Source organism: Bidens hawaiensis, unplaced genomic scaffold (assembly GCF_021521415.1).
Source record: "Bidens hawaiensis isolate Kalapana, Puna unplaced genomic scaffold, B.hawaiensis_p1.1 tig00022575_1, whole genome shotgun sequence".
Lineage (NCBI taxonomy): Eukaryota > Viridiplantae > Streptophyta > Magnoliopsida > Asterales > Asteraceae > Bidens > Bidens hawaiensis.
In genome coordinates this window covers 94,560-120,252 of record NW_027493523.1, presented here as the reverse complement: position 1 = coordinate 120,252, position 25,693 = coordinate 94,560, and the positions used below count along the sequence as shown (strand labels likewise).

Here is a 25,693-nt window from a genome sequence, read left to right as displayed (position 1 = left end):
ATCTTTCCAGAAGTTTGAAAAAACTGGAGAAAAATGAAGTTCTAGCTTTATGCACGGATGGCGCCAATGAAGAAACACTAACCGGACCCCGGACAGATTACGGGTAACCTGGGAGTTAGATAGATGTTTCCCACGAGGGGTTAGACCCGGCAAAGATGGTTCTTCTGATAACCTGCAAAACAGACACCGTGAGCTTGTCACTGAGAAGGGGGGGTTCCTCCTTGTGACCACCCTCCGGCGTGAGAATCAGACTAGATTGCTCTTTAAATATAAAAGTATATTAAGAGATTGCTAGAGCAGATATCAGGTATAATATGATGATAATGTGATAAGATATGATAAGATGAGATGGTCATACCATTTGTGGTATTTATAGCCGAAAGTAGGTTTCCAAGGAGGTGTGGCCTGCTGAATAGTATTCCTGTTCTACCAACTGTGGCCTACGCACGTGCCCTGCTGGTAGTTGGTGGGTAGGCAGCGGCTGATAGTGACCAGGCCTGCTGTATACTATTCCTTTTCCACCAACTGCCGGCTATGCACGTGGTATGACAGGAGTTGGTGAGTAGGCAGCGGCTAATAGTGACATACAGTACAGGAGCATGCTGCTCGCCATACTGTTGTCAATAAGCTGTCGTATCTTTAGTCAGATCTTTTGCCCATACCTCGTCAGGTACAGTACAGAAGATCTTCCCGTATCGTACGGACTGGCTTATTTGGGCGGGAGTATTCCCCCTCCCGCCCTTGTGCGGGATTGTTCCCGGCTTTGCTCATTCCTTCAGGTGACACTGAGTGATTGAGAGCTAAGTGCCTTGTGCGTGTAGCCTTGCTGCGCGGGTGGCCTTCCCTGATGGCTTGTATCCGCAGCTGCGGGAACAGGCAGAGTCCTTCACCATTGGGAGGCATTTCCTGCGGGAACAGCTTGCGTACTGCGCGTAAGGACGTCACGTCTCTGAGCATGGTTGGTCCTGCGGATCCAGTTGGTTTCTGCGCAGACGTCCCTTTTCAAGGTGAGTCTTGCGGGTCCAACTGGGCTCTGCTGGGACCTACCTCTTCAAGTCCCCCCAGTCCAATGTTCTTCTCATGAGTGTTTAATAAAGTGAGGTGAACTTTTGGACTTAAGCAAAGGGTTTTGAAAAGGGTTTTTTGAGGTTTTCCATGGGGATTCTTCACGCGGAAGTCCTTGTCACTTGCAGAAATTTCCGAGTTTCCTGCTTGATCTTTGGGTATGATGCGGGTAGGTCTGTAACCTCCTCGCAAGTCAGGAGCGTTGAGTCCCACTTGTGTGGATTCTCCATGAGGTTTTGGTAGTTTTGAACATAGTGATCAATTATGTTAAAACCACCAATTCCATCCTGGAGCTTCAAACAACGTAGTTCTCGACGTTCCCGCTATGCGGGGATGTTATTTCCGTTTCCGCAAGCATTGCCCAGAAGATCCTTCTTGGTTTCAATTCCCAGCGGAGCGCTAGGTATGTGAAGGGTTTTGCCTTAACACTGTACCCGCGCTCGTCTTACGGTTACTTTACTTCCAAGGTATTCCTGGCGTCAATTCCCTGCGGGTGCTAGGTATGTGAAGGGTTTTGCCTTAACACTGTACCCGCACCCGTCTTACGGTTACTTGGTTGCCAAGGTATTCTTGGCTTCAATTCCCTGCGGGTGCTAGGTATGTGAAGGGTTTTGCCTTAACACTGTACCCGCATCCGTCTTACGGTTACTTGGTTGCCAAGGTATTCTTGGCTTCAATTCCCTGCGGGTGCTAGGTATGTGAAGGGTTTTGCCTTAACACTGTACCCGCATCCGTCTTACGGTTACTTGGTTGCCAAGGTATTCTTGGCTTCAATTCCCTGCGGGTGTAAGGTATGTGAAGGGTTTTGCCTTAACACTGTACCCACATCCGTCTTACGGTTACTTGGTTGCCAAGGTAAGGGGTATTTTCCCGCTTACTTTTGAATCTTTTTGAATTTTTTTGAAATTCGAAGAGTTGGTGAAAGGATAAGAACAGTCCAAACTTCTGAAACGTCGTGCGACGGTTTCTTCTGACTGTGTCAGGACGTGCAGGAAGTTATGGTGACGTGACAGTACATGGTCATTCCAGACGCTTTTTCAGGCGCGTGGGCGCGATTTTTCGGGCGCGTGGCCGCGAAATTAATGGTATGCGTCCTGTCAATAGCTGTTGCCAGCTTGCTCTTTGCCACGTGTCATAGTTTCATTGCACCTTCGATTTCTCTCTCTTCCGCATTAAATGCATCGCATTAATTGCGATTAGTATATAAAGGGGGAGAGGGTTCTTTGTAATTCACACTTTCACTCTTCTCTTCATCTTCTAAGCGATTTCCGGCGAATACTCATCTTTCAGCCGAGCATTCTCTTGAAATCGTTTTCTTCTCTCTTTTGCAAGATGTCGTCTCGTGATCTCGAATCTACAGCCGATGACAAGAGTACTGCTGGCGAGTGCCAGTGTGCTCTGCCAGTCGATCTGTACCAGTACGTCGTCAGGAAGTTCATGCTCGAGTCTCTCGAGCCTGAGTTTCCTGAACCCCATCAGACGGTGTACGATGCCCCCAGAGGCAAGATCGGGGTATATGCTGCATTCTTTGTTTATGGGAATCTTAGGTTCCCATTGACAAAGTTTGTGTACCGTGTCCTGGAGAGGCACGGTGTGCACCTGACCGAGGTGCACCCGATGGCGATTGCCAAGATTCGGCACTTCGAGTGGGTGTGCCGGATTCTGGGCATTGAGCCCTATGTTGACCGCCTGATGACCTTCTACACTTGGAGGTGCATCCAGGGGTGGTATACGTTGATAACCCGGATTAAGGGTTTAAAGATTTGCGCAACCGAGCGCAGTCTTCGCTCGTGGAAGCGGGAGTTCTTCTACATCTCCGCTCGCGCCATCCCCCTTGCCATGAAATTCAAGAACGGGCAAGCACTTCCCAGCCTTCACGCCTCCAACTACGAGGAGGCGGAATGGTTTTCGAAGATATCCCGAGTCCAATCTCCGGTTTACCGGTTTGCGGAGTCCGGGATGGTGATGCTGGGGATGAGCCGGGTGTGGAAGGAGGCGGATGCGCAAAAGATCCCAATCGTCCTTGAATACGGTTCGAACTCTGTTCCTTACGGTATGCTTTGTTTCTTTTTATTGATTTTGAATTTCTTCTAACTTCTTTCCTGTTTATTTCAGAGGGGAACGACTTGCAGTCGCTCATGTACCCGCGGGAGGCTGACGGTCCCGCTCGGATGGGTACTCGCGCTCTAGACGAGAACGAGTTGCCCATCCTAGAACAAACGGCGGATCGGTTCGTGGAGGTCTACCCGCTAGGCCACGAGATCCTGAGCGCCAGGCGGCCAGGTAAGGCGCTATTCAACCCTCGACCCCTCAATGTTGAAACCTCTGCTGGAATTCCTCTAATCGTATGTTCTGATGAGGAATCCGCAGATGGTCCTCCGTTGGTGCGGAAGAAGAAGGCTGCCGGCGGGAAGGGGAAGGAGAAGGTGGCCTCCACTGCCGATCCGGTGCCTCGGTCTGATTCGGAGACCGAGAGTGAAGAGGTGGCGGGGAATCCCGGTGGTGATAAGACCACCGCTCCGGAGGCTGCGACTGTCACCTCCGGAGAGCCCAAGACGACGACGGTGAGCGGCGCAAAGAGGCCGGCTCCATCGGGTTCGTCCCCGCCTCTCCGTACCTTTAGGCTCAAGAAAACCCGTAAGTACAAACTTCCTTTATCTTTAACTTCATAGCTTAATATCATTAACACTTTTCTTCTTTGTGCAGGCGTGGATGTTGACGCATTCCAGGGTGGAGCGCAGAGCACTCCGCCCATGACGGTAGGCTTGGTCAGCCTACCTGAGGCGACGACCCAGGCGCCTGCGCCTGCTTCCGCTAGTTCAGTTGCTCACTCCATTGAGCCGACTGTTCCAGCTGAGATGACGTCACCGCCGGCTGTGAGTGCCATTTTTACGGCATCTTTCACCGAGCCGGCGGTTACTATTGCTGCGGATTCCGCATCGGCGACCGCGGCGGCCTTTACCATGCCTCCTCCGTCATCGGCAACGACGGCCGATCCTTCAGGTATGCATGGGGCGTATCGCCAACCTCTGCCACCTTCCCATCTGCCTGACCTCTTGGATGGATTTCCCTTGGGTTCAGGTGATGGGTTCGGCGGTTATCGGCCTGTAATTGACCCTACAGGTGCGCAGGGTTCTTTTGGCCTATTTTATATTTTTCAATCATCTTTTCCTAACTGCTCTTTGTTTTTTGCAGTGTCGGATTCCAATGAAGTGTATGTTCCACGATGGAACATTCGCCGAGGAACAACCCTTCGCACCCCTGTGGAGTGCGTGGAGTGGGCTCGTCACGCTGCTCCTAGTGGTGCGTTGGGGGAAGCCATGGCTAGCTACCAGGAGGGTAGGCTAAGCAATGAGCTTCGGGTTCTCCTGGCCCGGATGCAGCCGCGCGTCGAGCTGCTTTGTCGTGAAAACGACAAGTTAAAAGCATATTTGGGCTAAATCATTTGATGTTTTACATATTTGGTTTGTTTTCAACCAAAATTGTTTGTGGCCTCTAAATTTCAATATTTTAGTAACAGAGGTGGGATCCAATTTATGACAAAAAAAATGTGTATTATTTACACGTGCTGATTATATATAGTGAAATAGAGAAATATAGATGGGTAAGTGGTTAGATAAATGTTTTATGTGAACGGCCAACAAACATAGAATACCTAAGTATTTTGTACGGAGTGATCTAATGACTAAAGGTCACCGCTAGCTGGCCCAACACAACCGTACGGAGCCTTTAAGCGCCTCTAAGTTATCTCCAGTTTTGGGGAAAACCTACCCACCCGAAGGCTCACTGGTGGTAAAACCCGAATCACAAAAATCCCAGTCTTCCTTCATTGAGCCACCCATGTCCCCTCAAAGTGTTGTAAGTTTGGGTCTCCATTGAGAGAAACTCAAACTCCCGATCACTACACCACATTAGAAAGGACAATAAACGTTTTATGTGTTGAAGTTAAAGCCAATGCCCTTATGTTTATATTACAGTTTTGTATTTTTAATTTTATTGTTTATTGTTTATTTTTTAATGGTGCACACACTGATAGAGTGTAGAATCTGAACTCAACCAAATGACTCGATTACTCAAATAAAATACCTAATTCAAGAAGGGTTAGAACTCAAATTTAAACCAATTCAAATTGACAAGTCTCCAATTACAAGAACAATTTAGATAATATTCGACTCCCTATTTTCCTTTAGACAACATTATACAAGTATACAACCCATAAATTTCTCCCTTCATTGGAGCTGATTATAATTGCAACTATTTGGCCATTTGACTGGGTCACTTGGACATGTATCATACACACTCTGTATTCACCTACTAAATCGACATAATCATCTACCAGGTAGGGGTGTTCTTCGGATTTCGGGTCGGGTTCTTTGGGTTTCAAAGTTTTAAATCTTGACCCGAAACCCAACCCAAATTTCTCACGGGTTTTTCAGGTTTGGGTAATTCGGGGTTGAGTTTTTTCAGGTTGGGTTAATTGGGTTTCGAGTATTTAATACACACACACACAATTTAGAAAACTATGATGCTAAAATTAAAACAACATATTCTTCTTTGCTTATAACGCAAATAATCAAATAATAATAAAAAATGTTTAACATAAATGTCTTCAATCTTCACGTTCGATCTTTTGACTTTGTAAGGTTGTCAGTTCGAATCTTGAGCCCACCCGAGTTTTCATCCTACCATGTGTTACGCCACAGAGTTCTGCTCTTGTGGTGGCACAACGACTGCCAAGTGGCAACCGGCGGTTGGTTTCCTGTGGGAACGACCATACCACACTCTGAAGCCAGCGTGAGCTTGATTAAGACAACATGGTCTGACCATAGTGAAGCAACGGGGCTCTCCAATTGAGAAGTGCGGTGACCTAAACACAAAAAAGAAAGTTTTCACTCTACAAACAAAAAAGTTAAAATTTCGTTTATCTATTTTGTTTTGACCCAAAACCTAGAACCAAGAACCAACTAGAATTACTACGATTCTGTATTTATTTATTTATTTTTTTTTGGGTTTAGGTTCAGGTTCTCTTAGATCGGGTTTCGTTTGAAATATTTTGGTCCATTTTATACCAATTAATAATAACAAAGTTGTAAACATACAAGCCTTACAAGGGTCAATTTGTAATACAAGAAACAAGCAGAGGTCACCGAATAACAATAGCGTGTGTTTCAGACATGTTTCATATGTTTTAACATTAGACTATCTCAGACAAAGATCTCTCTGTTCTGTTCCATCTGTTAAGAAAAGAAAGAAAGCTTCTTCAACAATTTAATGTTTTTCATCTCCACATATTCATCAAGGCAAGTATTTTATATTTTAACTTTAATCATTAATCCATTCCAATAATCAATTTCCATAGAATCTTAGTTTCTTTAAATCAGATTTGTAATCAAGTCATAATATGAGAGGGTTTACCTAATTTTTGTCAAACTAGGGGTGCAAACCAGCCAAGACCGGGTATAGTTCGTTTCGAGCTCCATTTCTATGGCTCGAGTTTGGCTCATTTACTATTTATTAGTTCTTTTTTGATATATTCTTTTTATTATTTCTGTGTATATTTATTTAATTTTAATTTTATATGTAACATAATATATATTATTTAGTTGTTTTCATCATAATTTTTATATATATAAATGTATAAAAAAAGGTTATATAAGCAATAAGCTCGTTTAGGCTCGTGAGTTGGCTTGAGCTTGATAAGTGAAGCTTAGGCTCGAGCTCGTTTATTAAACAAGCTTATTTTTAGGCTCGACCTAATTTAAGCTTAGCTTGATTCGTGCTTTTTTGCAAGCCGATTGCGAGTGGCTTGGCTTGTTTATACCCCTCCGGAAAACCAACACACAATGCACAAATGAATTAAACATGCAGAAATGAGAAAATCAAGTACGTGCAGTATAACGTGGTTCGGTGAGGGTGACCTACGTACACTACTGTCTTTTATTAAGCTCGAACAAAGATTACAATTACAATGAGGGTATTTGTAGATTAATAACACGAGCGAATTACTTGGTAAACAAGAAACATAATTAGGCCACTTAACTATTAATTAAACCTGCACATTCCTTTTGTTTCCTCCATGCACATAAAGCCTTCATAATCCGAACAATTTTGACATTGGATAAATTGTTTAGGTCGTGAGAACGATGTCAAGAAATGAGCTCACAAAGAGAAGTGGCGAGAGTTCAAGAAACGATATATTATTAAACGATATTGATGTTTTGAGTAAAGCCTTATATGCAGATAAACCAAAGCCCATAACCGTTAATTCAACCGCTAACCGATCAAAACTGCTTTCAAAACCTCAACTACCCGAAACAAAGTCAAAGTCAAAGTCCAAAGGCAACAGTAACAGTAAGGACAAGAAATCAATTTGGGGTTGGAACACATTTAAATCGTTTAACTATATCCGCAACAAAAGATTTAACTGTTGTTTTACACTTCAAGTTCATTCGGTCGAAGGACTTCCTACAAGTTTTGATAATGTTACACCGTGCGTTAAGTGGAAGAGAAGTGACGGTGAGTTGACCACTCGACCGGTCAAAGTTTCGCAAGGTGCAGCTCAGTTTGAGGAGCTTTTGACCAACACGTGCTTGGTTTATGGTAGCAGAAGCGGGCCCCACCACTCTGCTAAGTATGAAGCAAAACACTTTTTGTTGTATGCATCCGTGTTTGGTGATCCCGACGTTGACTTAGGTAAACATAGAGTTGACCTCACTAGATTACTTCCTCTTACGCTAGAGGAGCTCGAGGATGAAAAGAGCTCGGGAAAATGGACTACTACTTATAGGTTATCGGGAAAGGCGAAAGGTGCGACTTTGAATGTTAGTTTTGGGTATTTGATAGTCGGAAATAGTGACGGTGTGGTCAAATCTCCTGTAAAGACATCTGGTCAAAGTCAAAGTCAAATCAAGCGAGGTGAAAGTCTTCATGTTAGTTCTCGGTCTGTGGAAGATGAGGTTTTGCCGGTATCAAAGTCGGATCTTTCTGAATCGGTTAGTGTGTTGTATAAGAAACTCCAAGAAGAAGATGAAAAGTCAATCATTTCTGTTGACTATGAAACATCCGAACCCTCAAATCAAGATTCAAACTTTCCCGACGGTGCGTTTTCTGTCTTCGAGCAGGGAATTGAATATCCCACAAAGGAAAATGTAAAACCAGATAAAGAAACTTTAGAATCTTTACTGGTCAAAGAATCCGAAAGCCAAACCGAGAGCAAAACTAAAGAACAAGAATTTGGTGATAAAGATTTACTCTTGCGAGAATTGGAGTTGGCTTTAAATAATGTAATGGACTTGAAAGAAGAATCTGATTCTCAAGAAGAAAATGAAAATACTAAAGAAACTGGAAATTTGCAGGTTAAAATCGGTTATAACGAGAAACGAAAATCACTCGATTTGGATTATGTTACCGAAAGTGTCGCTGATGATTTTTTAGACATTCTTGGGATAGAGCGCGGTCCCTTCGGTTCAACTTCTGAAAGCGAGTCAAACTCGCCACGTGGGCAGTTGCTAAAACAGTTCGAGAAAGATTCCATGGCTAACGGTTCTTCTTTATTCAACTTCAATCTTGACGATGACGACGATAATAATAATGATGATGATGATAATGTTGATATATTGAGGCGAACAACCGAAGAGCCACAAACGAAAACAAAAGCAACAATCTTGGAAGACATGGAGACGGAGGCTTTGATGCGTGAGTGGGGTCTAAACAAGAATATCTTTCAGGGTTCACCGAGTGAGTCGGGTGGTCCGGTTGATCTGTGTCCTGACGAGCCACTTGATCTTCCTCCACTTGGGGAAGGGTTAGGCCCGTTTGTCCAGACCAGTAACGGAGGGTTCTTGAGGTCAATGAGCCCTGAGATTTTCAAGAATGCTAAAAGTGGCGGGAACTTAATTATGCAGGTTTCCCCGGTTGTTGTGCCTGCGGAAATGGGCTCGGGTGTAATGGATGTGTTACAAAGTTTGGCTTCGGTTGGTATCAAAAAGCTTTCAATGCAAGCAAATAAACTCATGCCTTTAGAAGATATATCTGGTAAAACCATGCAACAAATTGTTTCGGATTCCACACCGCCTTTGGAGGCACCACACGGGTACGCATATTATGTTTCTTGCAACAATTCTTTTTGGATTTTAATTAAAACTAGAAAAAAAATTGCATAAATGGTCCTTGTGGTTTGATCTTATTGCAAGTTTGGTCCTCAAATGTTAAAAAGTGCAAACTTTTTCAAATTTGGAAAGACACAATTACCCTCACATGAATGACACATGACATCACTTTTTCGATAAAAACTTGGATTAACAGTGGGGACTAAACTTGCAACACTCCCACAAAGTTTGGACTAAGTTTGCAGTTTTTAAAATCTAGTGACCAAACTTGCAATATGGTCAAACCACAGGGACTATTTGTGCATTTTATAAAATTATGTTTTATAAGTTATAACCATATATTGTGCATGAAACATTCATTGCAGCATGAGCCAATGGTTGGACAAGTGTCAACAGGCCACAGGTCAAAAGGGTATGAAACGAGTGGGTCGGATCAAGAATACGTGTCACTAGAGGATCTTGCTCCATCAGCAATGAACAAGATCGAAGCTTTATCGATCGAGGGGTTAAGAATACAGTCTGGCATGTCAGATAAGGATGCACCTTCAAACATAAGCCCGCAATCCATTGGCGAAATCTCGGCTCTCGAGGGCAAAAGAGTAAATTTAGACGGGTCGTTGGGTTTGGAAGGAACGGGTGGGTTGCAGTTGTTGGATGTCAAGAACAAAAGTGGCGGTAATGGTAACGGTGATGATGATATTGATGGGATAATGGGTTTATCAGTTACGCTTGATGAATGGATGAGACTGGATTCTGGTGAACTCGACGATGGTGATGAAATCAGCGAAAGAACTTCGAGAATCCTCGCTGCTCATCATGCGAGTGATTTGATGCGTGCAAGACGAGGCAAAGGTTAGAATAAAGGCGGTCTTTTGGGTAATAATTTCACCGTGGCGTTGATGGTTCAGCTTCGTGATCCGTTAAGAAACTTCGAGCCCGTTGGCACTCCAATGCTCGCTCTCGTTCAAGTCGAGCGCGTTTTCGTTCCACCAAAACCGAAAATTTACAGCTCTATTTATTCATTATTTAACAAACCCGAAGAAAAAGAGGAAGAAAAGAAAGTTTTGGTTGAAGAAAAGAAAGTTTTGGTTGAAGAAAGTGAACCGGTTCCTCAGTTCAAGATCACAGAGGTTCATCTCGCGGGTGTGAAAACCGGACCTGAACCTGAACCGGGGTCAAATAAGAAGGGGTTCACGATATGGGGTTCAAATGCGAAACAGCAACAGGCGGGATCACGATGGTTGGTTGCGAATGGGATGGGAAAGAAAAATGCAAAACATCCACTTATGAAGTCAAAAGTTGATGATAAGTCTAGTGGTAGTTTGTGGAGTATATCATCAAAGGGTAAAGGTAAGGCGAAGGCGGAGCCACCGGTAAGGAACCCGAATGTTATTATCGCTAACGAGACGGTTAAGTTACTTAGTGGTGCAGGTTTTGTATAAAGTTATGTTGATGATGGTACTATAATACACAATAAGTTTTTGGTTGTCCAATGGTTGTGCTAGTTGGACATCATTAAGTTATGTAACAAATGTTTTGTTACTTTTAACTAATGTTTAAAACCAAACCCACTGTAAAGAGTATATGGTGTCTAATTCTTGGAGTGGTGTGAACTTCTGGTGGTTGTGTAATTTTCTAGTAAGTTATTAATCCACACACTGTAAAGAGTATATAGTGGCATACATTAACAAGAGTCAAACTGTACATGGATGCTTGTTTCTTGAAGCAGGGGATTTGATTCATATATGTTGAAAGTCTGTTTCATTTGGGATCCAGTTGATGAACAATATACATTAGTGACTGGTTTTCAGCCGATTTATTTTCATTTCATGTTAACTCATCACGTGATGATTTTGAAGTTTGATTATGTATGTATATTTGCAACAAAAGAAAAAAGGTCATAATGTGAGGGTGTGTTTTAAACGGATTGTGTCGTGTTATTTATGGTACCGAAATGATGAGTTTTTAACCAAAATGGTGTACTTAAAAAATATGTTATTTAAATGAAAGTGGTTGTGAGTTTTAATGTATTTATAGAGATAAATATAAAGGTTCGAATGAGAATGCTTAATAGCATATTATTTTACTAGATTTTATCCCCCGTTTTTTATATTTATTTTTTGCATTAAAAGGTTGTCTTGTTGTATTTGTATACTCCTTGACCTAACCCTAACAATACATACCTTTCACTCACAACACAACACAACAGACCTATCCATTCATCGATCCACTTTTCTTTCTGCTTCAATCTGGTGAATCGATCCACTTTCGTAACCTTGAATCGGGTGAAATCCATCCACTTTTCTGCTTCAAAGTGAAAACAGACATCAATCGGCTCTTGAATAAGGTTTGAAATTTTTTCATATACCTCGCAGGAATCGATTTATTTTGCTTTGTAACTCATCAATTTGTTACTTTGTTATGGTTTTAATGAACATTTGCTAGATTTGTTAAGATTGAAGGATCTGTTCTGGTTTATAGTTTGTGTGGACGTGATGAACTTTGATTGCTTCCTGGTCTACATCTATGGAGTATGGGAAATAGTTATGATGTATTTCCAAGCTTCAATTTTCGATCATCTCTTTCGTATAGGTATATTTCTGTTTGTTTTCATGATTATTCATATCAAGTTTCTTTAGATCTGTGCTTTTATTTTTCTTAATGTGATTTCATATAGTAATAATTTGTTTTCTCGAATAGAATTAATATCTCACATATATCCTTTTAAAAGTTAAATTTTCAAATATAGCTTTTCAATGAATAAACGAAGAATAAAACTTATTATGATATTCTTCTCTTCGCTTATTCACTGAAATAGTGTTTTTAGTAACTGATTTTGCGCGGTTTAGTATTTATTATGTGTTTAGTATTTACTATGTGATGGGTCATGATATCTTTCTGAAGGTAGTATCTGAAGATTAGCACCATGAGTTGTATATTATCCATTAATTCCATTACTTTTATCAGGTTCAGTAGTTAATTAATTATATACATCCAATTAAATGATTGATCTTCATCTTTGTGTTTGATTTTGATTTGTATATCTTTGTGAATGTGATTGCTATTTGGCCATTGTTGTAGGTACGAGCGTTTTCAGATTAACCTAAACAATTTTATTATTAATCCTATATGATTATTGTGACTTATAAATGCTAAGTTCCAAGTGGTGTTGTAGAACCACCACAGACAGAAAAACGATATAAACATGCAATAAGAAAATAATGATGATAAAAGATGACACAAGAATTTATGATGTTTGGTCCCAGTCTCGGACCCACATCCCCGAATTGAAACTAGATTGTTTTATATATTCATGTGAAAAGAATACACTTACTCAACAAGGTATAAGCAAAGATAAACTATGGTTAACAACTTGATATGAGTCTTAGTTAATTTCGAGTCGATTTGACTTTTGCTCCTCTCTAGTAGGATCATTGTAATTTCACACCTAATATAAATCCTAGTTGCAGCACCGTGGACGTAGGTTACATTAATTGAACCATGTAAATCTCTCGTGCTCGTTTATTGCTTTGTATTGAACGGCGTGGTTGTGTGCTTTGTACTTAACACAGTAGTGGCGCCTAATGAAAATTTTGTATCTTAGTGTAGATAGCCCATAAATCTAGAGAATATTCAGAAACAATGGAAGAAAACAATACAACTTTATTTATAGAACGGTTTGTTACTAAACTATTATGCTATTGTTTTATATGCTTATGTGGATGAGATTTACTAATTAGATAACATGCAGCAACAAAGAATACAAGAACACTATAAGACTTGATTTACGTTATTTGAGTGAGGGATACGCCATTGAGAAGCTGGAAATGGCCCTAGAATTTTGTAATGATAAATGTAAGTTTCTCATATACCAAGTTTCTTGTATTTTGTATGATCTAAGGGTAGGGGTGTATATATAAAAAATATGTCTTGTCTTGTTATATATAGATAAAAATAAAGAATACGAATTTACGATTTTTTATTCATTTCGATTCGAAATTCGAATAAAAATCCACATATTTTTTTATTTTTTATATATACATAAATATATATGTATTTGGGGCTGTTGGGATAAATTCTAAATTAGATCCATACATCAAGCCCAAATCCTATTGGTATTTTTTTTAATGTTTTAAGTTTAGACATGGGATGTGGAGTGGATGTTATTAATATTTTATTTTAAACTTTTACCATGTCGTATTGCAATTTACTTTAAATTTATTTTTGGTGTTCCTGTGATTTTGGTAGTTTTAATATTTAGGTGAATTCGGTTTGAAATCGAATTTTAAAACGAATACGAATTAAATTTTGAATTGGAGAAATAATACGAATCGAATAACCAAGTTTAGTTGGGTCGGTAGTCGGGTTTGGGTTAAAATCCCAGCTCTAATCTGATCGCATTATTATTATTATTATTATTATTATTATTATTATTTCTTTTTGTGTTTATGGTATATAGGTGTAAGTGTAAAATGGTTAGATATTGAAACAGGAATAGATGAAAAAGAGATGAAAAAGAAGGTCCTAAAATTAGAATGGCGGTATGTAATTAACTAAGATATATGTATGTCTCATTGTCTTATAAATGTGTATCTTACGCTGTTACAATGATTGTTGTAGGTTGATGATTATTTAGAGAGGCATCACTTCAAGAATCAGTTATCATTACCTTATCAGGTGATTCTCGAAGTGCGAAAATGGTGACGTCATGTTAGGTTTAATGACATATAGCCATTTTTGTATATTAAAGGGCATATACATTAACTATATTTTTGGGTAAAAGTAGTTTAGTTTCAAGATCGTATGTCAGAACATGCACCAAGCAGTTGGTTTCGCTAAAACACTATTTTTCAGACCTTAGAAACAACTGACTTTGCAGCTTAAGACATCATTGGCGGCACTGACGGAATTTCCGTCAAGTTTCTACGTGTTGGTTCCACAAAAATTGAAGATCTGCAACAGACAATGCGGAGGAAGAAGCAACCAGAACACTCCAAAGAAAATGGAGATTGAAAATGGGAGAGGGTTTTCACATGAGTTGGAATTCAAGATTGGCTTGGAGAGCTGTAAAATGTGTTTATAGAGCTGGAAATGGTTTGAAATCATATAGGGTATAGATATAGATGATTTAGAGCATTCCTAATGGATTCTCCAAATTATGTGGGGTTCTTCATTTTTAAGAGATGGTTAAAATGGTTGTGAGAAAATGTTACTGTTTATGGTTAAATTTGGAGAAGCGTACTGTTCATTTCTATAATTTTTTAATGATTTTGAAAGTGGTTGTGAGTGAATGAGCGAGAAAAGTTAATAATAAAAGTATAAAAAAGTATTATTGAATTGAAAATGAGAGAGAAAATAGTGTTTTTAGTGTAATTATAGAGATGGAGATGGAGAATTGAATGAGAATGCTCTTAGAAGGCCAATGTATTATTTCTTTTGCAAATGTATTATTTCTTTTGCAAGTGGTAGTGAGTGGAGAAAGAAAAGATGATAAAGATTTAAAAAAATATTATTTGATTGAAAGTATTGGTGTGTTTTAGTGTATTTATAGAGACAAATATAGAGGTTCGGATGGGAATACTCTAAGGAGAAGCTCATATGTAAAACATTAGCTTTTGAACCCGTGTAGTACACGAGTGTTAAATGATAAAAATAAATAAGTTCTTATTTTAATTATCATTCTCAAAATACTTATGTAGGTATTAAAGTTGTGTAGTTGATCAAACCATAGGTATGAAAAATGATATTTAACTTAATATCAAATAAAGTCAACACTATGTTATAACCCAATTGACAAAATGGTTTTGACTCATGACCCATGAACAGCTAGAATGAATTAGATGAAAGATTAGGAAATAAAAGGAATGTAGGCTTAACACCTAAGCTTTAACATTTTCTTTTATTAGTATTGTAAGATACCTTTTTTAGAAGACTATCACCAATGCTATGGGCGTCTTTAGGCGCCCTTCGGTGTCATGTCGTCTGCCAAATCATATCCTTAAAAACTCACATTTAATCTAACCCTGCAAGTATCGTTACTCTTATTAATTTTCACCTTATCACTTACCCATTACACGCTATTTAAATAATTTTTTTTTCTTTTTTACTTAGGGTCCACACATTTGTAAAAACCAAGAAAAAGTTATACCCTTAACTTTGAACAACTTGCATTCAAACATGAACCTCTAATGCAAAAAGTAAATTTCTTCCACCTCCGTTATGCATGGTTAGGATGAGAGCAATACAAACACCATTGGAGAAAGTCTAACATCCTCCTTTGGCCCATAGTTTTCATGCTTCCATCAGAAACTTGTGACTTCTTTATCATCTGAGTTGTATAAAGATCTCACGTTATTAGTTGGATTATGAAGAATTCAGTTGAGGAGGTGGCGAGGCTTGAAATTTTTTTTTGGGGGGAAGGAAACGAATATTACTAAAAATGTCTATACGTATCGGGTATTATTGATATTTCTAAAGGTCAAACGCCCCCCTTGACCCTGCTAAGCTTCGCCTACGGTTGAGGTGAGTAGAGCTGACCGAAAGGGTGTTGTCTGAGATATGTACCACCACACCATTAACTGAATTGATATCAAATTCGAATTTGATAAACGATTGTGCATTTCACAAAGGTTATTGGTTAATATTTTACTTTTTGTAAGTTCTTGATATGCTTTAGTCAATTTACACATGCTAAGAGAGAAAAAATAAAATAAAATAAAAACATATGATAACCAATCCAAACTCTCCATTTGTTGTTGTATACGGTATTACACATGTTTATTTCTCATGTATAATGAGGGTATACTTATTATGATTTATTTGATGATGAAATCACAAGTTGATTAGATGAATGAATGAATGAATTTTATTGATATTTGTTTGTTCATAGTTGTTTGTTCTTTCTCTATTGTTCAATGTAAAGGTTGGTACTTTATTTGATTTTATTTTATGTGAGATTTATATGAGTAGATTATACCATGGAACAAATGATGAAAAACATCAAGAAAATGATGATGAAAATCGAAAGAATAAACGCTAAAGAGCCTCAACAAGTGCGTGCGCCTGAAAATATTAACAATCAACAAGAGCCGAAAATTATTCTTCTAGAGTTACAGGTACTCACTTTTTCATACGTTACCTGTTCATCAATCACATAGTATAGCGTTAAGTTTGTTCTGTTGATTCACATCCGCACGCACATGTATAGCATTAATAAATAATATGATAAGCAAAGTTGTATTGTTTGATATATATAATAATAAATACTTATATAATCAAGAATTGGATTATGAGGAGATTGTTGGAAAAAAAGAGGGGCCTATGGTGTTCATTGGCATTAGAAGCATATGGCACAAACTGTCCCAAATCAGTCTACAAATTAAACTTATATCTTATCATTCCTAATGACATTAGAAGCAAAGCAAAAATGTGAAAATATGTAAGTCGAATGCTGTGGGATTGAAGTAATTTTAGCTGATACAAATAACAATTTAAGACATAGTTGTCAAAGATAAACAATGGGGAGATGAGAACAAAGAATTATTTATGTCGATTGATGGAGAAAGTGAAGATTATAATGGGTTAGATGTACAAAATGAGGGATTCAACATCCTTCAAACTGTTTATAAACATGCAGTGGAAGCGTGCGCTTGAAGTTTCAGCCTGAGAACACAGTTTCTGGAGGTACTAGAGGCAACAAACTTGGCAAATCCGGAAAAAATGCAAACGGAAAAATGAATTTTCAAAAGAACCAGCATACTGGGACCAGTTTGCAAAACATGAAGCAGCTGGGCATACAGAAGATGTAAGGAAAGATATTATCCCTGATCCGTTATGCAATGTGGTTCAGGTATGCTAACTGTTATTTGTAATATTAATTTTCAGGTTTTTTGTTAAATTTGTCTAGGTTTATGACGAGGCTTTGAAGGCCATACCATCATCGACAATGTTTGATCTATATATCAAATTCTTGATGGACACGACTGGTAAAAGTTTTAGGCTTTCTGACAATTTCATAGATCCTGATACACATGGCCAAGATGTCAGTTTGTGGCAAGATTATCACTCTATGGAGTCCAAGGTACATTTAAAGTTTGTTAGAATAATAAAACTCCAGAAAATAAGCATAGAACTTTTATGGTTTAATAATTCGCTTATACCAGATGTAAAATTGTCATTTAAATTTTCTTTCTTATTTTTATTTTTGCAGATGGGGACCCGCGGCTGCTGTCCACTGGCGTGCACGCGTGAAAGATTCTAAAAAATAACACTAAGCTACTAATATGATGAGAGGTTTGTATTTTTGAATCAATCAGCAGTTTTGGAAGGTCTGCTGTTGCCATTGCAGAAGCAGGTCCTTGAGAAATGCTGATAGTTGTCTATTAGCATGATAATCATAGTGTTGGTTTTATTTGGATCATAGTGTTGATGTTAATACTCATTTTCACAATCTAAAATAAATAAGTTCATTAATAATAAAATAATTTTTTAACGGCTAACATACACCCCATGCAATCGTACTTCTAATTCTACACCAATGTCCACTATATATGTGAGTGATATATCATTTTACACACCTTGATAACTAAAACCATTGTTGTAAGTCGCGACTAGCCTCCAACAAATTTTGATTCAACTTATTTACAAAAAGAAAAGATTGAATTATATGATAAGCATTATTATATCATCAACTTCTTTATATATTGGTGGTTGTACATTGTGTTCTCTTAATATTTTTTTTTTATTTCTTTCCTATTTACAACCTGCAGGTGCAGTCATGTTCCTGTTTGAAGGCGTGTTTGGTAATATTCTGCACACAGGAGACTGCAGACTTACACCTGAGTGCTGCTTGCAAAGGTTGCCCAAGAAATATTTAGGCAAATTGTCCAGACAACCTAAGTGTCGACTTGATTATGTTTTCTTGGACTGCACGTTCGGCTCATTTTCTTCAAAAATGCCAAGCAAACATGTTGCAATCCGGCGTCTGTATTCTGCTTTTGTTCTCTTATGTATGTGTACTACTTCTGTGTTGTTTTATCTATAAGTAGTTAATCAAAGTTCCAAATCCTTACCTGTCTTTTGTTGTCTCTAACTTGGTTATAAAAAGTGTGTGGTTTGGTGGGATGTGCAAGACATTTATATTGTTAAAAGAATATCAAAGAATTCTTATTTATAGATTGATATTTCCATCATCTCTGATCAAATTTGTGCATATGGAATCACCCGGATGCTCGTGTGGTGTACCAAACATGCGATCTTCTTGGTCAAGAGCGTGTGTCAAACTTTTGGTTCAAAGATCTTTATCGATAAAGAAAACAACCCCGAATGTTTCCAGTCTCTATCTCTAACCATACCCGATATCATTTCACAAGACCCATCTTCAAGATTCCATCTTTTTGATAAGACTATCCGAAAAACTTGCTGAAGCCCGGGCTAATTTTCAACCCGACCCACTAATGGTACGTACGTTCATGAGGAGGACGTTTCATCAGAAGCTAAAAAACGAAAACACTATCGGTTTAAAGAAGCAAGAATTTGGTATATGGTATGTGTGTTATTCGTGGGCCCTACAACTGCTTGCACCAAGATGGGTGGCGAGTGCAGGGCCATGGAACTCGGTTATGTAAAAAGGCACTGCTCGTATGGTAATTTAGCTCCTTTGTGGAAGCTTCTAGATATTGAGCTCATGTGCCAACGAAAGCATGCATGAGGAAGTTTCCTGTACTGCATCTCCATTTATCATATCGTAGTTGGAATCATCTCAAGAATAATGTTTTTTTTAGCAAGAAAGAAATCTTGGCTGTGTGTTCACCAGTCAACGGTGACATTGTTTGGTAGAGCTAGGCTTGGACTTGACGCTTCTACTTTGATTTGTGAAGATTTAGTCAAACCTGAAATCTCATACTTGGATGAAGGCGTTGAACGATGATACGTGCACGGATAGTGAGGAGGTAGGTCCCAGCAGAGCCCAGTTGGACCCGCAAGATTCACCTCAAAGAGGGACGTCTGCGCAGTTGAACCCGCAAGACTCACCTTCAACAGGGACGTCTGCGCAAAGGCTAAACTCGCAAGACTCACCTTGAAGAGGGACGTCTGCGCAGAAACCAACTGGATCCGCAGGACCCACCATGCTCAGAGACGTGACGTCCTTACGCGCAGTACGCAAGCTGTTCCCGCAGGAAAAGCCTCCCAATGGTGAAGTACCCCGCCTGTTCCCGCAGCTGCGGATACAAGCCATCAGGGAAGGCTACCTGCGCAGCAAGGCTACACGCACAAGGCACTGAACTCTTAAATAATTCAGTAATGTCACCTGAAGGAGTGAGTAAGCCGGGAACACTCCCGCACAAAGCCGGGAACACTCCCGCATAAATGAGCCAGTCCGTACGATACTGGAGGATCTTTTGTACTGTACCTGACGAGGTATGGACAAAAGATCTGACCAAAGATACGACAGCTCACTGACAACAGTATGACGAGCAGCACGCTCTTGTACTGTATGTCACTATCAGCCGCTGCCTACTCACCAACCTGTCGGAGGACGTGCATAGCCTGCAGTTGGTGGAACAGGAATAGTACACAGCCGGCCTGGTCACTATCAGCCGCTGCCTACCCACCAACCACCAGCATGGCACGTGCGTAGTCCACAGTTGGCAGAACAGGAATACTATTCAGCCGGCTGTACCTTCTTGGAAACCTACCTTCGGCTATAAATACTCCAACACCTTGGAATGGTATGGACACATTACATTATCTGATATCTCATTATCTTATCTTCTCTAGCAATCTCTTAATATACACTTATATTCAAGAGCAATCTAGTCTGATTCTCACGCCGGAGGGTGGTCACAAGGAGGTACCCCCCCCCCCTTCTCAGTGACGAGCTCACGGTGTCTGTTTTGCAGGTCATCAGAAGAACCATCTTTGCCAGACCTAACCCCTCGTGGGAAACATCTATTTAACCCCCAGATTATCCGTAATCTGCCCGGAGTCGATTAGTGTTTCTTCATTGGCGCCATCCGTGCATAAAAGCTAGAAGTAATTCTCAGTTTTTTCAAAACCTCCGAAAAGATGGTTAACGTTACTCCGGTCCCCAGGCCAGGGAGTAACCAAGAAACCCCGGTAATCACAACCCCAGCTACTGGGGGGAACACCGGCGAATACACACATTTTACGAACACTACCCCGGTTACCCAAGCCGGGGCAAGTGCAGTATATTTTACGAACACTACCCCGGTTACCCGAGCCGGGGCAAGTGCAGTAAACAATCCTTCACTAGGATTCACCAATACCCAGTTGGAGAGACAACAGACGAGGCTCCCCCGCCAAACACTCGAACAAGTTAAAGCGTGGGCGGAAAAACGTCAAAGGGAATTCCAAGCTGAGTTGGATGAACGCTTACGTTCACTCCAACAGGCTGACGAATTCGGAAGCACTCGACAACAGCTCAACATGAGCAATGAGTGCGAGTACTTGGACGATGATTCGGAGGAATCCGACACCGACGTAAACCCTCGCCATAAGACGAAAGGGAAGCGTAAGGAAACGGACTTCCAACCAAGAAGGAATTTTGGAGAATATACATTAGTGACTGGTTTTCAGCCGATTAATTTTCATTTCATGTTAACTCATCACGTGATGATTTTGAAGTTTGATTATGTATGTATATTTGCAACAAAAGAAAAAAGGTCACAATGTGAGGGTGTGTTTTAAACGGATTGTGTCGTGTTATTTATGGTACCGAAATGATGAGTTTTTAACTAAAATGGTGTACTTAAAAAATATGTTATTTAAATGAAAGTGGTTGTGAGTTTTAATGTATTTATAGAGATAAATATAAAGGTTCGAATGAGAATGCTTAATAGCATATTATTTTACTAGATTTTATCCCCCGTTTTTTATATTTATTTTTTGCATTAAAAGGTTGTCTTGTCCTTGACCTAACCCTAACAATACATACCTTTCACTCACAACACAACACAACAGACCTATCCATTCATCGATCCACTTTTCTTTCTGCTTCAATCTGGTGAATCGATCCACTTTCGTAACCTTGAATCGGGTGAAATCCATCCACTTTTCTGCTTCAAAGTGAAAACAGACATCAATCGGCTCTTGAATAAGGTTTGAAATTTTTTCATATACCTCGCAGGAATCGATTTATTTTGCTTTGTAACTCATCAATTTGTTACTTTGTTATGGTTTTAATGAACATTTGCTAGATTTGTTAAGATTGAAGGATCTGTTCTGGTTTATAGTTTGTGTGGACGTGATGAACTTTGATTGCTTCCTGGTCTACATCTATGGAGTATGGGAAATAGTTATGATGTATTTCCAAGCTTCAATTTTCGATCATCTCTTTCGTATAGGTATATTTCTGTTTGTTTTCATGATTATTCATATCAAGTTTCTTTAGATCTGTGCTTTTATTTTTCTTAATGTGATTTCATATAGTAATAATTTGTTTTCTCGAATAGAATTAATATCTCACATATATCCTTTTAAAAGTTAAATTTTCAAATATAGCTTTTCAATGAATAAACGAAGAATAAAACTTATTATGATATTCTTCTCTTCGCTTATTCACTGAAATAGTGTTTTTAGTAACTGATTTTGCGCGGTTTAGTATTTATTATGTGTTTAGTATTTACTATGTGATGGGTCATGATATCTTTCTGAAGGTAGTATCTGAAGATTAGCACCATGAGTTGTATATTATCCATTAATTCCATTACTTTTATCAGGTTCAGTAGTTAATTAATTATATACATCCAATTAAATGATTGATCTTCATCTTTGTGTTTGATTTTGATTTGTATATCTTTGTGAATGTGATTGCTATTTGGCCATTGTTGTAGGTACGAGCGTTTTCAGATTAACCTAAACAATTTTATTATTAATCCTATATGATTATTGTGACTTATAAATGCTAAGTTCCAAGTGGTGTTGTAGAACCACCACAGACAGAAAAACGATATAAACATGCAATAAGAAAATAATAATGATAAAAGATGACACAAGAATTTATGATGTTTGGTCCTAGTCTCGGACCCACATCCCCGAATTGAAACTAGATTGTTTTATATATTCATGTGAAAAGAATACACTTACTCAACAAGGTATAAGCAAAGATAAACTATGGTTAACAACTTGATATGAGTCTTGGTTAATTTCGAGTCGATCTGACTTTTGCTCCTCTCTAGTAGGATCATTGTAATTTCACACCTAATATAAATCCTAGTTGCAGCACCGTGGACGTAGGTTACATTAATTGAACCATGTAAATCTCTCGTGCTCGTTTATTGCTTTGTATTGAACGGCGTGGTTGTGTGCTTTGTACTTAACACAGTAGTGGCGCCTAATGAAAATTTTGTATCTTAGTGTAGATAGCCCATAAATCTAGAGAATATTCAGAAACAATGGAAGAAAACAATACAACTTTATTTATAGAACGGTTTGTTACTAAACTATTATGCTATTGTTCTATATGCTTATGTGGATGAGATTTACTAATTAGATAACATGCAGCAACAAAGAATACAAGAACACTATAAGACTTGATTTACGTTATTTGAGCGAGGGATACGCCATTGAGAAGCTGGAAATGGCCCTAGAATTTTGTAATGATAAATGTAAGTTTCTCATATACCAAGTTTCTTATATTTTGTATGATCTAAGGGTAGGGGTGTATATATAAAAAATATGTCTTGTTATATATACATAAAAATAAAGAATACGAATTTACGATTTTTTATTCATTTCGATTCGAAATTCGAATAAAAATCCACATATTTTTTTATTTTTTATATATACATAAATATATATGTATTTGGGGCTGTTGGGATAAATTCTAAATTAGATCCATACATCAAGCCCAAATCCTATTGGTATTTTTTTTAATGTTTTAAGTTTAGACATGGGATGTGGAGTGGATGTTATTAATATTTTATTTTAAACTTTTACCATGTCGTATTGCAATTTACTTTAAATTTATTTTTGGTGTTCCTGTGATTTTGGTAGTTTTAATATTTAGGTGAATTCGGTTTGAAATCGAATTTTAAAACGAATACGAATTAAATTTTGAATTGGAGAAATAATACGAATCGAATAACCAAGTTTAGTTGGGTCGGTAGTCGGGTTTGGGTTAAAATCCCAGCTCTAATCTGATCGCATTATTATTATTATTATTATTATTATTATTATTATTTCTTTTTGTGTTTATGGTATATAGGTGTAAGTGTAAAATGGTTAGATATTGAAACAGGAATAGATGAAAAAGAGATGAAAAAGAAGGTCCTAAAATTAGAATGGCGGTATGTAATTAACTAAGATATATGTATGTCTCATTGTCTTATAAATGTGTATCTTACGCTGTTACAATGATTGTTGTAGGTTGATTATTTAGAGAGGCATCACTACAAGAATCAGTTATCATTACCTTATCAGGTGATTCTCGAAGTGCGAAAATGGTGACGTCATGTTAGGTTTAATGATATATAGCCATTTTTGTATATTAAAGGGCATATACATTAACTATATTTTTGGGTAAAAGTAGTTTAGTTTCAAGATCGTATGTCAGAACATGCACCAAGCAGTTGGTTTCGCTAAAACACTATTTTTCAGACCTTAGAAACAACTGACTTTGCAGCTTAAGACATCATTGGCGGCACTGACGGAATTTCCGTCAAGTTTCTACGTGTTGGTTCCACAAAAATTGAAGATCTGCAACAGACAATGCGGAGGAAGAAGCAACCAGAACACTCCAAAGAAAATGGAGATTGAAAATGGGAGAGGGTTTTCACATGAGTTGGAATTCAAGATTGGCTTGGAGAGCTGTAAAATGTGTTTATAGAGCTGGAAATGGTTTGAAATCATATAGGGTATAGATATAGATGATTTAGAGCATTCCTAATGGATTCTCCAAATTATGTGGGGTTCTTCATTTTTAAGAGATGGTTAAAATGGTTGTGAGAAAATGTTACTGTTTATGGTTAAATTTGGAGAAGCGTACTGTTCATTTCTATAATTTTTTAATGTTTTTGAAAGTGGTTGTGAGTGAATGAGCGAGAAAAGTTAATAATAAAAGTATAAAAAAGTATTATTGAATTGAAATTGAGAGAGAAAATAGTGTTTTTAGTGTAATTATAGAGATGGAGATGGGGAATTGAATGAGAATGCTCTTAGAGGGCCAATGTATTATTTCTTTTGCAAGTGGTAGTGAGTGGAGAAAGAAAAGATGATAAAGATTTAAAAAAATATTATTTGATTGAAAGTATTGGTGTGTTTTAGTGTATTTATAGAGACAAATATAGAGGTTCGGATGGGAATACTCTAAGGAGAAGCTCATATGTAAAACATTAGCTTTTGAACCCGTGTAGTACACGAGTGTTAAATGATAAAAATAAATAAGTTCTTATTTTAATTATCATTCTCAAAATACTTATGTAGGTATTAAAGTTGTGTAGTTGATCAAACCATAGGTATGAAAAATGATATTTAACTTAATATCAAATAAAGTCAACACTATGTTATAACCCAATTGACAAAATGGTTTTGACTCATGACCCATGAACAGCTAGAATGAATTAGATGAAAGATTAGGAAATAAAAGGAATGTAGGCTTAACACCTAAGCTTTAACATTTTCTTTTATTAGTATTGTAAGATACCTTTTTTAGAAGACTATCACCAATGCTATGGGCGTCTTTAGGCGCCCTTCGGTGTCATGTCGTCTGCCAAATCATATCCTTAAAAACTCACATTTAATCTAACCCTGCAAGTATCGTTACTCTTATTAATTTTCACCTTATCACTTACCCATTACACGCTATTTAAATAATTTTTTTTTCTTTTTTACTTAGGGTCCACACATTTGTAAAAACCAAGAAAAAGTTATACCCTTAACTTTGAACAACTTGCATTCAAACATGAACCTCTAATGCAAAAAGTAAATTTCTTCCACCTCCGTTATGCATGGTTAGGATGAGAGCAATACAAACACCATTGGAGAAAGTCTAACATCCTCCTTTGGCCCATAGTTTTCATGCTTCCATCAGAAACTTGTGACTTCTTTATCATCTGAGTTGTATAAAGATCTCACGTTATTAGTTGGATTATGAAGAATTCAGTTGAGGAGGTGGCGAGGCTTGAAATTTTTTTTTGGGGGGAAGGAAACGAATATTACTAAAAATGTCTATACGTATCGGGTATTATTGATATTTCTAAAGGTCAAACGCCCCCCTTGACCCTGCTAAGCTTCGCCTACGGTTGAGGTGAGTAGAGCTGACCGAAAGGGTGTTGTCTGAGATATGTACCACCACACCATTAACTGAATTGATATCAAATTCGAATTTGATAAACGATTGTGCATTTCACAAAGGTTATTGGTTAATATTTTACTTTTTGTAAGTTCTTGATATGCTTTAGTCAATTTACACATGCTAAGAGAGAAAAAATAAAATAAAATAAAAACATATGATAACCAATCCAAACTCTCCATTTGTTGTTGTATACGGTATTACACAT

The 25,693-nt window shown here is 38.3% G+C and overlaps 1 pseudogene; it reads left to right on the top strand.

The window, feature by feature from the left end:
• The first annotated feature begins 7,208 nt into the window (after positions 1-7,208).
• Positions 7,209-10,774, top strand: LOC143565878 (protein PLASTID MOVEMENT IMPAIRED 1-RELATED 1-like; annotated as a pseudogene).
• The last annotated feature ends 14,919 nt before the right edge of the window (positions 10,775-25,693 follow it).